The 12,995-nt window shown below is 47.1% G+C and overlaps 2 protein-coding genes across 2 annotated transcripts in view; both read right to left on the reverse strand.

The window, feature by feature from the left end:
* Positions 1–8,445: 8,445 nt before the first annotated feature.
* The window catches only part of LOC147725697 (uncharacterized), a 30,700-nt gene continuing 26,150 nt past the window's right edge, over positions 8,446–12,995 (reverse strand). Inside the window, exon 3 of the mRNA XM_086964374.1 lies at positions 8,446–8,584. The gene's annotated coding sequence lies outside the window, so the exon portion shown is untranslated. The remainder of the gene's footprint in view (positions 8,585–12,995) is intronic.
* LOC147725698 (uncharacterized) overlaps positions 8,486–12,995 on the reverse strand; it is a 191,106-nt gene continuing 186,596 nt past the window's right edge. Inside the window, exon 3 of the mRNA XM_086964375.1 lies at positions 8,486–8,584. The gene's annotated coding sequence lies outside the window, so the exon portion shown is untranslated. The remainder of the gene's footprint in view (positions 8,585–12,995) is intronic.

The raw sequence follows: 12,995 nt of genomic DNA on the forward strand, positions 1-12,995 counted from the left end.
CCGCACTGGCCCAGCCTTTATTAACTCTCTCATCACTCCCTATACCCCCAATCGTTCCCTCCGTTCCTCTAATCAGTTCCTTTCCAATGTACCTCGGTTTCGTAGATCCAAAACTGGAGGCACCAGATTCTCTGTTTTGGGTCCCTCTTTCTGGAACAGTCTCCCTCTGTCGATCAGATCAATCACCATTTACTCCCAATTCCGTAAGGCCCTAAAAACCCATTTGTTTTCTATTGCATATTCCTGCTAAATAGCTTTTGGCTTCTCCCATCTCCCTCAGCTCTTACCTCTAGCGACAGGAAGCCGCTTGGTCACAGTGCGCTTTATTAAGAACCTTTTTCATTTCATTTTCATTTATGTGTCCAACAGGTGTCCTGCAAAAGTAAGTTGGCCCAAAAAATACAATGTTGCAAAATGATTGTTGAGCTGAAGCTCAAATTTTAAACAAAGCGCTTGCGTGTCAGAGGCGTATGTTTAAAGGGATTGGAGGAAACGTACGATACAACGAATCTGACCTATCACTATGTACTCCTCGAACTGAATGCCCCTCAGCAGCACTGATTTACGGTAGCATGAACCCCTGAGAGGGCACTTGCCTGCACAACATTGGAGTGGACCACACTGCTGCTGTTTCTGCATCCTCTGGAATATCATGGCTCGTACTATGGAAAGGGCCCCAGCCTTCACTGATGAGGAAAACCAGGCCCTGCTGGATAGCCTACTACAACAGTACAGCAAGCTGTATGGGAGACCAGAAGAGCAGGTGAGTGCTGACTCCACTACCTTTGACTGTGCACCTGTTGTGTGAGTGTCACAACAGGCATTGTGTATTGGTGGGACAGACATGCAATGTGTTTTGTAGTGAATCCCAGGGGGTGTACATGGTGATGTCTCTCATGCAGAGCATGATGTTCACTCCTCACTTGCATTGTGCTTACTGTGACATTCACTGCATAGTGAATGACACATTCAGCCGTGCCAGACCTTTGTGACTTTATTTCCAAATGTCCTGAGGTGGAACAGTGGTCCCCCCGGAGTGACAGGTGACTGTACTCACAGATGTTTATGAGTTGAGGGGACCTGTGGTGAGATTGTCCAAATGATGCGTACAACCTCATGGACATTGATGTGTATGAATGTGCCTTGTCATATGGGTGAGTGTCTATGTGATGTGTTGCACCACTGCTGCATGGCGTATGCAGCAGCTCTACCCATCTGATGTGACAAGTAAGCAGTGCTGTGTACCTGACTTGCAAAGCTAGCACGACACCTGTGACACCCCAGTGGCAGGTGGTACATGTGCAAAGTGAGGGTTGTATCCGCTGTTGTCAGTGACAGGCGAGTGATCTGTGCTAAGGTGTGTCTATTTGGTCTGCTGAGGGATCGTCAGTGGAGTGGGATATGTGACTGCTTGGCACGCGCTGTCCCACACCCTGCAGATGCATGTGTTGCCCAGTGTGTAAGCATGGGTGAATTTTGCGGATCTGCGGTCCACGAATTTGCGCGAAATCGGAAAATAAATCTGCGGATTTTCCCGCTAAATCGTTGATTTTTTTTGCAATTTGCACTATACTCAACTGGAGTACTTGCTACTGGCTAATTAGTACGTGCTACCTCGTTTGGTAAATGTATAGTGCTTTTCCTACACTGCAGCTGCGTAAAGGGCCAGAAGATTTGTCTCCACTGACCATGTGTGCCTGTTACTTTGCCACCACGCCAAAAGGCGCCGAGGTCCCTTGAGTGAGTTGTCCATCATAGTGGGAAAAGGGAGGGAAGACGTTTCATACCGCTAGTGTGTGGTGCAGGGCCCGAATGGGAGGGGATGCCTCTTGTGTATAAAGAGTCAGAAAGCGAGCAGGGCATCATATCAGGAAGAAGCAGCCTCCTGGTCACAGGAACTACACGGGGATCACGCTTGAGAAACTCATGGATGTAAAGACCTCCCCGAAGTATTACAGCTAATTTTCGATGGCAGAGACGGGGTTAAAGCACACTTGCCCAGCCTCGACCGTGCTCACTCACTAATGTTTTGGGCTGATTGAAGCGTTACTGAATTTGAGCTTCAACTCGGGCCCCTGCTTTATTTATATCTGCAAGTACTTCCTGTTGAGGTTTAATTTTTGTGACAGAAGCCTCGTGCCATACTTGTAACTATTCTCGGACCCTGCTTAGATGGTCAGAGAATAGTTGCAAATAGGCAATGAACTCTGCAGGCGCCGCTCAGGAAGCACTTACAGGGTTACAGCAGGTGCGCAAGTTGAAGTTTATTTCTTTGTAACCATTTTGTAAATGGTTACAAATAAATTAGCTTCAACTTGGGCACCTGCTGTAACCCTGTAAGTGCTTCAAGTACTTCACTGTGGGAAAATCCGTCCCGCTCTCGGATTTGCGGATTTTGCTGCAATTTCGCATGATTCACGGATCGCGAAATTGCAGAAATTCCACAAATTCCGTGAGCGGAACGAATTGTCCGCCCACAGTTACCAGTGTGTGCCATGATCAGTGAATGTGTTGCACCCGATACACCATCTGTTGGCTTTCAATGCCATGTAGTGCACTGGGGCTTGCACACAGGCCAAATTCACATGGCCAATGATGCAAGTCCTGTCAGCAACCTATGCCCTGTTCACATTATCAATGATGTGCAAGTGTGTGTCCCTGGGACATGGAGCAGGTGTAGTCATGCTGTTTCACTGTGTCTTCCTGACAGGTAACTGCCTACGAGAAGGGGTAAATCTGGCAGGACATCGTCAGGGCCGTCAGGTCTGCGGGGGACACTCGCCGACACCTGAGGAATGTGCAGAAGAGGTGGCAGAACATGCGGTGCTGGACCCGGCGTATCGCCCGGGTCCAGCTGAAGTTGTCACCTCCACGCCGGCATGGTGGACGCGATCACCTGACCCCCCACATGCTCTGTGTCCTGGCGGTGGTGTTCCCAGACCTTGATGGACAGTTGCAGGAGAGACAGCAGCAAGGAGGTAGGTACATGGCTGTTTGTTGTGTTTTGTGTCACCTGCTTTTTGAAGTGCTCTGAAGCCTGGCTACACTCCCACAGTTGGGGTGTCAGCTCAGACAGGTTATATGTGCAGTGCCTTTTCAGCTCTCTATAGTCACTCAGTGCTCATTTTCATCCCTTCCCCTCCTTAACATGTGTCCCCTGGTCTGTGTGTAATCACATTTGCACATGTTCATCTAGGGTGCTAGAAAAATCAGACTGCACATTGAATTCTGCATCATGTGGGAGGGTGGTCTGTGACATGTGTTGGGACCTTGCCTGTGCCATGACCTGTACACTGTGTTGGGGCTCCATATTTGTTGGCAATGATGATGACTCTCAACATAGGAGTGTAAGGTTTGTGGAGAAGTGTGGCTCAATGATTAGAGAGGCAGACCCTGATGCAGAGGTCTAGCCCAGGACCAGGGTTCAATTCCTCACCTTGGTGGGTCTTGGGCTCAAAATTCCACGGACCTGATAATTCTCGCCTCGGTGCCTATTCTAATCATGGAGTCCCACTCTGCAACTCTGGGGAATAGCTTGCTTAATCTCCACAACGGCCCCACTACACTAAGGATGCCTGGCCTCCACCTTGGGGGTGCCCAGGAGCGGACGCCTCACAGGGAAAGCCAGGATGGGTTCCACAGCGGTATTCGTAGAAGCGCCTTGAGACCCTTGCGGGTGAGTAGTGCACTATACAAGTATCAATTTTTTTTATAAGGTTTCAACTGCACACCCTTGCAGCATGCATGACGTATGTAGTGTCCTTAGACATGATGTACATCAGTGGGAGATATGCATAGTGCCATGACGGTTACTCATGTTACAGTCAGCTCATTCCGGACCCACGGATCAGTGTGCCCACTACAGTCCCCTGAGACACCCTGGCCTCCTAATCATGTGTGTCATCCAACACTGTGCCCATTCTATGTGGGTTCAGCATGGGCCTGCCTCTGGGGCATAGGTCCCTGGCATAGTTTGTATTTTTCCTGTGTCTGCTACATGTGTCCGCTGGACAGGGACACAACATTTGGCTTGTGCGTACTCACACTGGGCAGTGGCTGAGTGCCTATTCACAACAATCTCTTGATGGTTGATTGTCACAAATATGTATTGCCAGCCCCACGAGGTGATGTTGGGTTACTTTTGGAATTGTTGCTGCACAGTTTTTGCTACCTTAATTCAGAGGTCTCACTTCTTGAGCTGTATCGATCACATTGACTGAGGTATGGGGGTGTTGTGCGGGAGAGATCTACATGGGCCCGTCTGATTTAACCTTGCCAGGTCTGACCTGTGGGTGAGAATTGGCTGAACAATGATTCCCCATGCACTGCCCCTGTCACGGTGGCCAGTGATTTCATTTGGAGCTTTGCAACCTATATTGTTTTATTCCAGACATGATTCAGACTCATACATTTTTGCCACATTTATGTAGTTCAGATGCAACACAGTTTTGTGTTTGTGTGCAGACATTTTGCCTGGGGATAAGGGTGTGTCCACAATGCAGCAATGATTTTGTTCATCACAATTGCAGGCCCATTAGCTTAAGCATTGTCCTGAGTTAGGACATGTGTGCCACTCCATATGACAGCCAGTAGGTTTTTATGTGCAAGCAACTGTGTCATCAGGGAATGGATGCCCATCTGAGAACTGACATATTTCAAGTCGTGCCACATAAATGATTGTACCTTGGCATTCACAACACTTGTTAGAAGTTGTTCATGTTTAGAATGTGTTAATATGATTAATTGTGTAAGTAACACTTATGTGCCTGCATGATAGATGTCTCACAAGGTAGTGCACACAAAACAACATTTGGAAGACACTTGGACCTTTTCAAAGAGGCCAGTGTTAGCGATAAATGGTGTGCATTGATCTCCATATACATGTTCCCACAGTGGTCTTGGGGTCTTGAAAGTCCTTTGTTGTCGATTATACAAACTAAGGAGTGTCAAGACATCAAGACCTCAATTGGACCATGTATATGGGCAATGTGCCACGCCAGTTGTTTCTAACAGTGCTTGATTTTGAAGGGTGCCAGCTTTTTTCAATGAATGTGGAAATGTTTTTTTGTGTGCATTTCCTTGTGAGATATCTTTCATGCAGACACATAAGTGTTGTTTTCACAAAATGGCGAATTACCACATTCAAAACATGTGGATTGTGTAAAGTTTAGTGAGTCCAAAGATACCAACATTTTTTTTTAAATTCATTTTTGACTAATGTACTTATAGGGCTCTGAGTGTGGTGACAGGGCTCTGAGTGTGGTGGGGAGTGAGGTTGTTTAGTTTGCCCTGAGGGGCACCACTACTGTTTATTTTTTGGTGGCATCACTTCATTGTATAGATCGGCTCTCCTGTAAACAAACACTAGCTTCTCTGGGTATTTCTCTTTCAAGTTGTGGCCTAGTGTGTTCTTTGGATCCCTGTGTCCAAGTAGCATTGTGTCTATACCAACTGGGCAGTACAAGGCTCAAATATGTGCAGAGTTATCTGACTGTTACTCATGATGCATGCCATGATTTCCAGTGTGAAGTACCGATTTTGTGCTTATGTTTCAGATGTGTACAGTTGACTGATGCATTTCTGTTTCTTCTCCTTTGTCACAGCATCATCACCCAAAACTGGAGGAGACAGCTGCAGGGACCAGGAGGAGGGACCCAGTCACAGTGCCACGAGCGTGGGGAAGTTGGAGGGAGCCAGTGGCACGGAGGGTGAGGGGAGTCAGTCTGCGGACCTGTTGGAAGGCGACACATCCTACCACGCCAATGGATCCGATTCTGACTCCCAGGAGGAGGGGGAAGTTGCTGCAACGCCGGGCAGCAGCACTGAGTCTGTCCCCGCCTCCTCCAGAATCATCTCCACCCTCCCAGTTGCTCCTGTCCCTTCTGTCAGTGCAGCCCCCATGTCTCCTTCAGCCCCAGCACCGCAGCCCCTGCCCCTGTCTCCCCTGCTGCCCTCAGTGCGGAGTCTGTGGACTTACTCCACCAGTTACAGGTTGGTCAGACATCGATGCCGATTGTCCTCCATGGCCACACTCAAATTCTGACACAATTGTTGTAGTTCATGGAGGGCATTTCAGCAACAATGTCTGACCAGCGTCGGATTATGCAGTCCATGGACTCATCACTGACGGCAGCAGTTTCCCTCCTGCAGCGGTCCGTCCCCTCCCTCCTTCTGACCCATTCACACTCCTCTCTCCCATACCTGTCCCAGGCATACGCAGGAAGACAAAATCACGCACACCTACGGACACAGGCAGCACACCACCAAAAAAGGTGAAGCGCACACCTCCTGACACGCACACTCACGGGGCTGCAGGCACACCCACAGGGACTGGGGTTAAACCGCAGACACGCAGCCATAGTCAGTGTCTGCAATCCTCACAGCCCTCTCCCTCCACTCCAATAGTGTCCTCGGGTGCAGGGGTTGGGCTAGCCAAACTGGCTACAGTGTGCAGCGCAGAATATCTGTCCACCTTTGGCGCTGCAGAAGCCAGTGAGGAGGATACGTCCGTGCCTGTACCCACTACACCTACCCTTCCCACTCCTGTCCCTGTGGTGCCTGGTCCTGCCCCCTGATGATGCCCCCCAAGGGTCAACATCCCATTAGCTACTCCATGTGCAGGCAAGTTAGGGGCAGACGACTTACCTAACGTCCCCCTACAAGGACATTTGTGTGGACTGGCCATTGGCCTTATTTCAGCACGGACTCCTTTTTGCAGATCTTATTTGTTGCAGCTGAATAAAGCCTTTTATTTTACGTTCAACACTATTGCATTTCAGGTACTTGATGTTGGTGATGAGGGACCTGGATTTGGTGTCCTGGTAATGTTTTGGGGTTCTGAAAGATGTTTTTTGTTGATGGTCAAGAGGTGGACCATGGTATCTGTGTGCCATCACAATGTCTCTGCAATTAATCATGGTTTTTATGTGTTCAGTTTGGCTAGAGACATTGTCCCAAGGAGTGTTCCTTCCTCTGTGGCACCTGACATCTTCACTGCAAACAGTTGCACAATTGTTATGCTGACATGTGTGCACATTTCCTTTTTTGGTGACGGTTCCCTTAAACAATGGCCATGCCTGCTCACAGATGTCTACTGCTCATTGGTCTGTGCCATGCTTGCAACTCACTGTACCTGTGTTTTGAGTATGTACAAATGCCTTCATGGACACATTCACCCTTTTCACCACTATATATGTGTGTAATCACAGCCTACCCCTATGTTGGGAATTGTTATGCAGGGTATTTGGGCATATGACTCACAATTTTGTGCATTGTATGTAAGGGGTTTCAACCATATTCCTTCCATGAGAGACTACATATTGGTGGTCTGACCACCACCTGGACATTCATATCAGTCCTGGGATGTAAGTGGCAGTGTGTGTTCCCTTTTGCTCTCTTTGTTTGGTAGGCTGTTACATCAATATACACTATTGTGCCATGATGGTAGGGTGTGTATTTTGTCTGCAGCCTCCATGGGTGGGTATGCATGTTGACACTCACATGTGGTGTGTCATGCAGTGTGTGAAAGTAATCCATCCTCCAGGGAGTGGGACACTGCTGTAAGTGATGTGTTGCTATGGCACTATCATTATAGTCACAACTTAGGGATGTGCACAAACCCTGTGTAGTTGTGGTATGCTGTTGATGATGTACCCCCTATATCTGAGCACTGTTGGTAGTCATATCCACCCACCCCTCACATGTCTGAGCACTGCTGGGAGTCATATCCACCCATCCCCATCCTGTTGGCCTCTGCTGGGAGTCCTCTGCACCCACCCCCATACTGTTGGCCACTGCTAGGAGTCATATCCACCCACCCTCACATGTCTGGTCACTGCTGGGAGTCCTCTGCACCCACCCCTCACATAGCTGGGCACTGCTGGGAGTCATATCCACCCACCCCCATACTGTTGGCCTCTGCTAGGAGTCCTCTGCACCCACCCCCATACTGTTGGCCACTGCTGGGAGTCATATCCACCCACCCCTCACATGTCTGGTCACTGCTGGGAGTCCTCTGCACCCACCCACCCACACTTTAACATCCTTTCAGTGGCATGTGTGTATGTGTTAAAGTTCAAGCTTGGGCAGAGGATACATGAACAAAATGATCACAGCTGCGTGGATGGCAGGCGCTTTGTTTGTGGAAGCACAACTTCTGCCCAATGAAAACATGAACATCTGGTTCACAACATGTGGGCGGAGCCAAAGCCCCTCTCTGGTGATGCGCACATGATTATCTGGTGACAGCTGCACTTTCAAGACAGAACACAAAAAAGAAAGAGTCGGGGAGGACAAATGTTGACCCTTCAATCACCCTTTATTTGAAAATGTGAGAAAACTGTAAAAAGGTTATGCATGGATTGAACAACTGCAGAGTATTCATGCAAATACAGTGAGCAACAGAATGACATGATATTTCTTCCAGGGGGTGACAGTAGGTTTGTAAAAATCCGTCATCCAATCAGGAACTGGAAGTCTTAGATGCTCAGTAGCATTTCAGGATAGAGGGGTGTCCAGCGTTGAAATCCCTGAGGCTTGGCTTTCATCCAGACCCTTTAAACATCTGTCTTATTGTTGAGTCATTCTAGTAAAATGAATAAAAGAAACATGTGTAAGCATTAAACTAAATTTAATCCCCCCAGTCAGTCAGAAGATACAACAAACCAAAATACAAAAAGACGTTTATATATTTCAATGACCCTCCCAGAGTGAAACATGCAACATATATAAACTACTCAGCTGCTCCCTCTGAGCAGAGCTCTCTGAGTATGAAGACGTCTTACATGGAGTAGTAACCAAGAAACATAAGATAAGGTCATTTTGTTGTTATTAAAAGAGACATCCAGTGAAGAAGAAGGAAAGAGTTCTCTTTGCTCATTCTCTCATCTCTAACATTTACCAAGAAGAGACATGAATGAATCTTTGTTTGGTGACATCATCTGGGATTTTGGGCTGACCTGTGTTCATAGGATAGACCCTTCCAAAGAATGCAAGCTCTAACCCTGAACCATGTTTAATCCGTAACGCCAATCCTGTGACGCCTAAACAGATAGAGACCCAGAGAACGATGTCACAATGCTCCTCAAAACCCAGCTGACATCATCATACAAAGGGACAGTCTGATGGGATAGTTTCTGACCTGTAACTCCAGTTCTCTCGTAGGGCAATTTCCATAATAGTCATAAACACTGAATAGTTACAGAGACGTTTTAAAGCATGGGCAAAGGGTCTCTGGCCCAGGGCCCCAGCCTTTCAGGGGGCCCCTGACAGTCAGCTCCGTTCTCCAGAATTTTACCCTAATGACCTTGAATATTTCTTAAACAGATTGTTTTAAAGGTGTTTTCCTTTAATTTATTTTGTATGTACCTGACGTGTGAGAGTCTAGTACAGCCATTTTGCAGAGAAATGTTGTGTTTATGTTTCATGCAATATACATAAAAAAAGTTTCTTTGAGATCAAAACAAGGCCTAACATATAAGAAGTGGGAGGGCGTCACAGAGAGTATTTGCACTAATATTGGTGAGCTGCTGCTGTGTTACAGTATTGAAAACACACATAACTATCCCTGAATATTAGATGTAAACACATTTAGGGCCTTATTTATGAGAAGTGATGCATCACTGTGTGAAAGCAGCGATGCGTCACTTCTTAGTGCGCCCTCCTTGCAACATGATGGATGCTTCATATTTACTGTATGACGCATCCTGTCGCAAGGAGTTACGGATACGTCCGTATTTCTGACGTATCAGTAGGCGCAAAATTGACGCATTGCTGGGGTGTGTCTGAAAATAAACGCAACTCCAGCAATGTGTCCTTTCACATGGGGCGAGCCCCCAGTGAAAGGGCCTGGATCAGTCTTACGCCTGCTGTGAGGCAGGTGGAAAATATTGACACAATGGCGTCCTAGAAGTGGCGCACTGAGTTCTAATAGATTTCAATGCGCCACTTCTGCAAGGCTTTTTGCGGGGAACACCCCCCCTGCATACATTACACCTGGTGCAGGTATGATGTAGTGCAGGGGTTTACAAAGGGACACATCTGCCTAGATGCGTCACTTTGTAAATAGGGTGCAACATGGCACATTTTTTACGCTGCCGGCACGTCACAAAAAGTGACGGACAGGCGGCATAAAAGTGAAGCAAGGCCTCATAAATAAGGCCTTTAGAATTTGGACGAGTGTTCCTTTGCACTGTCAGGGACCTAATGAAATGAAATAGTGTATTTAATAAAGCACACAGCTACTCAGACTAGAGTGTCTGGGCATGTGACAGCGGGAGGAAAACGTGTGCAAAAGACCCATCAGTTATTAAAAAGCCAGGTTTTTAAGTTCTTCCTGAAAGACAGTAGGTATGTGGTTAGTCTCAGAGACTCAGGGAGTCTATTCCACAATTTTGTGCCTAGAAGCCGAGGGATCTGTCTCCAGTGCAGGCACAGCATATTTTAGGCACATTGGCCAGGTTGGCATTGGAAGATCTTAGGGGTCTAGATGTTGTGTAGCGATTAACACGCTTGTTTAAGTAGCCGGCTCCTAAGCATCGGGATGGATATTTTATGGAATGCCCTGTAATTAGGGATCCTCTGCCCTGCATTAGCCCGATGGACTGTGGCAGAGTTGGGAATGACGAATTGTAATAGGAGGTGGTCAGACCAGGTAATGGGAAGAGGTAGGCCTACTGATATGTCAAAGTTGTGAAAGATTTGGCCCTTCTTAGGGTGGTCGAAGAAATAGATGGAAACATGTTGCAGGCCTGCAGCGTCTCTGACAAGGAAATTGTTTGAGGGTATTTTCCATTGTCCATATGTATATTGAAATCTCCCAGAATAGGGCAGTTATTGTATTTTAAGGCCAGTGAGGTGGTGGCTGTATTAAGCGTAGTAATAAAATTTCCAATTTCACCGGGAAGTCTGTAAATCAGAAAAACAGCTCTGCTATGATGAGGGGATAAGGTACAACGGAAGCCCAAGGACTCTGTACCCTCTATGTTTTCCATTGGGATGGGAGAGCAGTCTAGATTTTTATTGTAAATTAAGTCCTCTGTTTTCTTATTGTTTTTGCACATATTGTTGTGTGGGAGGATCTTGGGTGCGAGATTCCTGTGCTGGAGGAGAGACCAGTTGCACTTATTGCATCAAAAGTCTACCTCCAAGCTCGGATCAGCGGCTGTACACTGACATAATGGTAGCCGCCGAAGGCTAAGCAGTTTTTCCCTATTGTATGATAGTGGAAGAAACTAACCGGAGGGGAACTTGGCAGCATGGCCGGCACAGGACGCCTCCGGGGCGCTGACGGGCACAGATAGGCTTACCTTTGGTGCGCCTTCAGTGTGCCAGCAGCACGCCCTCTGCCCGCGTGCCCAACGAGCGTCTGTTTGCATCAGGAATATATAGGCTTATGCCTGATGCAAACTGGATCGGTAATGCAGCTGAGGAAGCGGAAACTGTGTGGGCGGAAGTGAGGAGCCCGATAGTAGCCCCTACCCTCCGCGCAATCGGTGTATCAGCCGATGCGGCCCAGGACATGAGGAAAAGCGAGATGCGCATCGGAGCAACTAAGGAGGTGTAGGCAAGCAGAATCAAGTAAAGTGCTAGTGTGCGTAGGTAGGAGAAAGTGTTAAAAAGCACAGAGTAATTCAGCCACACACATACAATTTTAAAAGTATTAAAAACCTAATACCAGTGCAGGAAACACTAAATCCTACCGCCGTCAGTTGCACTTGTCCGTTTAAATCGGGAATATATAGGCTAATGCCTATGATGCAAACTGGATCGCAGCTGAGTAAGCAGAAACTGTGTGGGAAACAGGGGCACAAATTGGATCATAAATTCAAAGCTGTTCTGAACAGGGGCCCTCAAATTATTTTTGGCCCAGGGCCCCCAAAATTCTTAAGATGTCCCTCAATAGTTATGCCCGCTTCCGGGGACCCTGGATCACTTTTTCACAATATTTCTTTCTAAGTTTAGATGTTCACGTTTCTTCAGGAAAGCCTGCAGAATGCAGGATGCAGCACGCATTGAAAGAGGAAAAAATGAGGAGAAATGAAAAAATTGCCCTCGTTGCGCCTCGCTACGCCACCTCTAGGGTGGGGTAGCATTCAGACACATCTCCAGATTTACGATTTATCATAAATCTGGAGATGTCTGGTTCCATGAGTGTTGTGTGGAAACACCCACATCAACACCCATAGAACGCCACTTCAACGCAAAGTGCTGGTGTGAAGTGGCCGTATTTACAAGGAGAGGAAAAGTCACGCCGGGTGACGCTACATGGCTTTGTAAATATGGAGGAGCCCCCTGCACCACCAGTACACCATGAAATGTGACATGCTGGTGGCGCAGGGGGCTTGTAAATCTGACCCAGCGCCTTTAAGAAGCCACAGACCCCCAGTATCCCATCATTCTGAGCAGGTGGCAGTTTTTCAGTTCTTTTTGAAGGCGGTGCGTGATGATATTTAGGTCCCATGGTTACCTCTGTCGACTCCAGCGGGAGGAGGGAGTGTTGCTTATGTTATGACTAGTATGGAAATTCCTGTATGCGAGAGCTGGAGTTACAGGGGTGTGCAGAAGGATATTGAGTAAAAATATCGAGTTGCACAAATGTTGTCTCATTAATATCATGGTTCAGAAATATCAAAAGCAAGAATATCGTGGTCAAGAATTTCAACTTATGTTAAGTAATATCAATGTTAAAAATATCAAAGTGTTTAATATCGTTTGCAAAAATATAGTTAAAAATATAATTTTTAAAATTTTGTTATGTATTTTGGATTATATTTTATATGTAGGCAGGACACGGATTCGTCCATTCTCAACTTGTCCTTCCCCCCAGATTATTCCATCTTTACACTTAATCATGCTACTAGGGGGGGAGGAATTGCTATGGCTACAAAGTCGTGCTATCCGTGTGAGTGGAAGGCCGTAAAACTCCCAGGATGTGAAAGTGCTCTTTTTAAAATCTCCATCAGCCATCATTTCACCTTCTCTGGCCTGCTAATATA

The sequence above is a fragment of the Lissotriton vulgaris genome, chromosome 3_2 (assembly GCF_964263255.1).
Source record: "Lissotriton vulgaris chromosome 3_2, aLisVul1.2, whole genome shotgun sequence".
NCBI classification, from domain to species: domain Eukaryota; kingdom Metazoa; phylum Chordata; class Amphibia; order Caudata; family Salamandridae; genus Lissotriton; species Lissotriton vulgaris.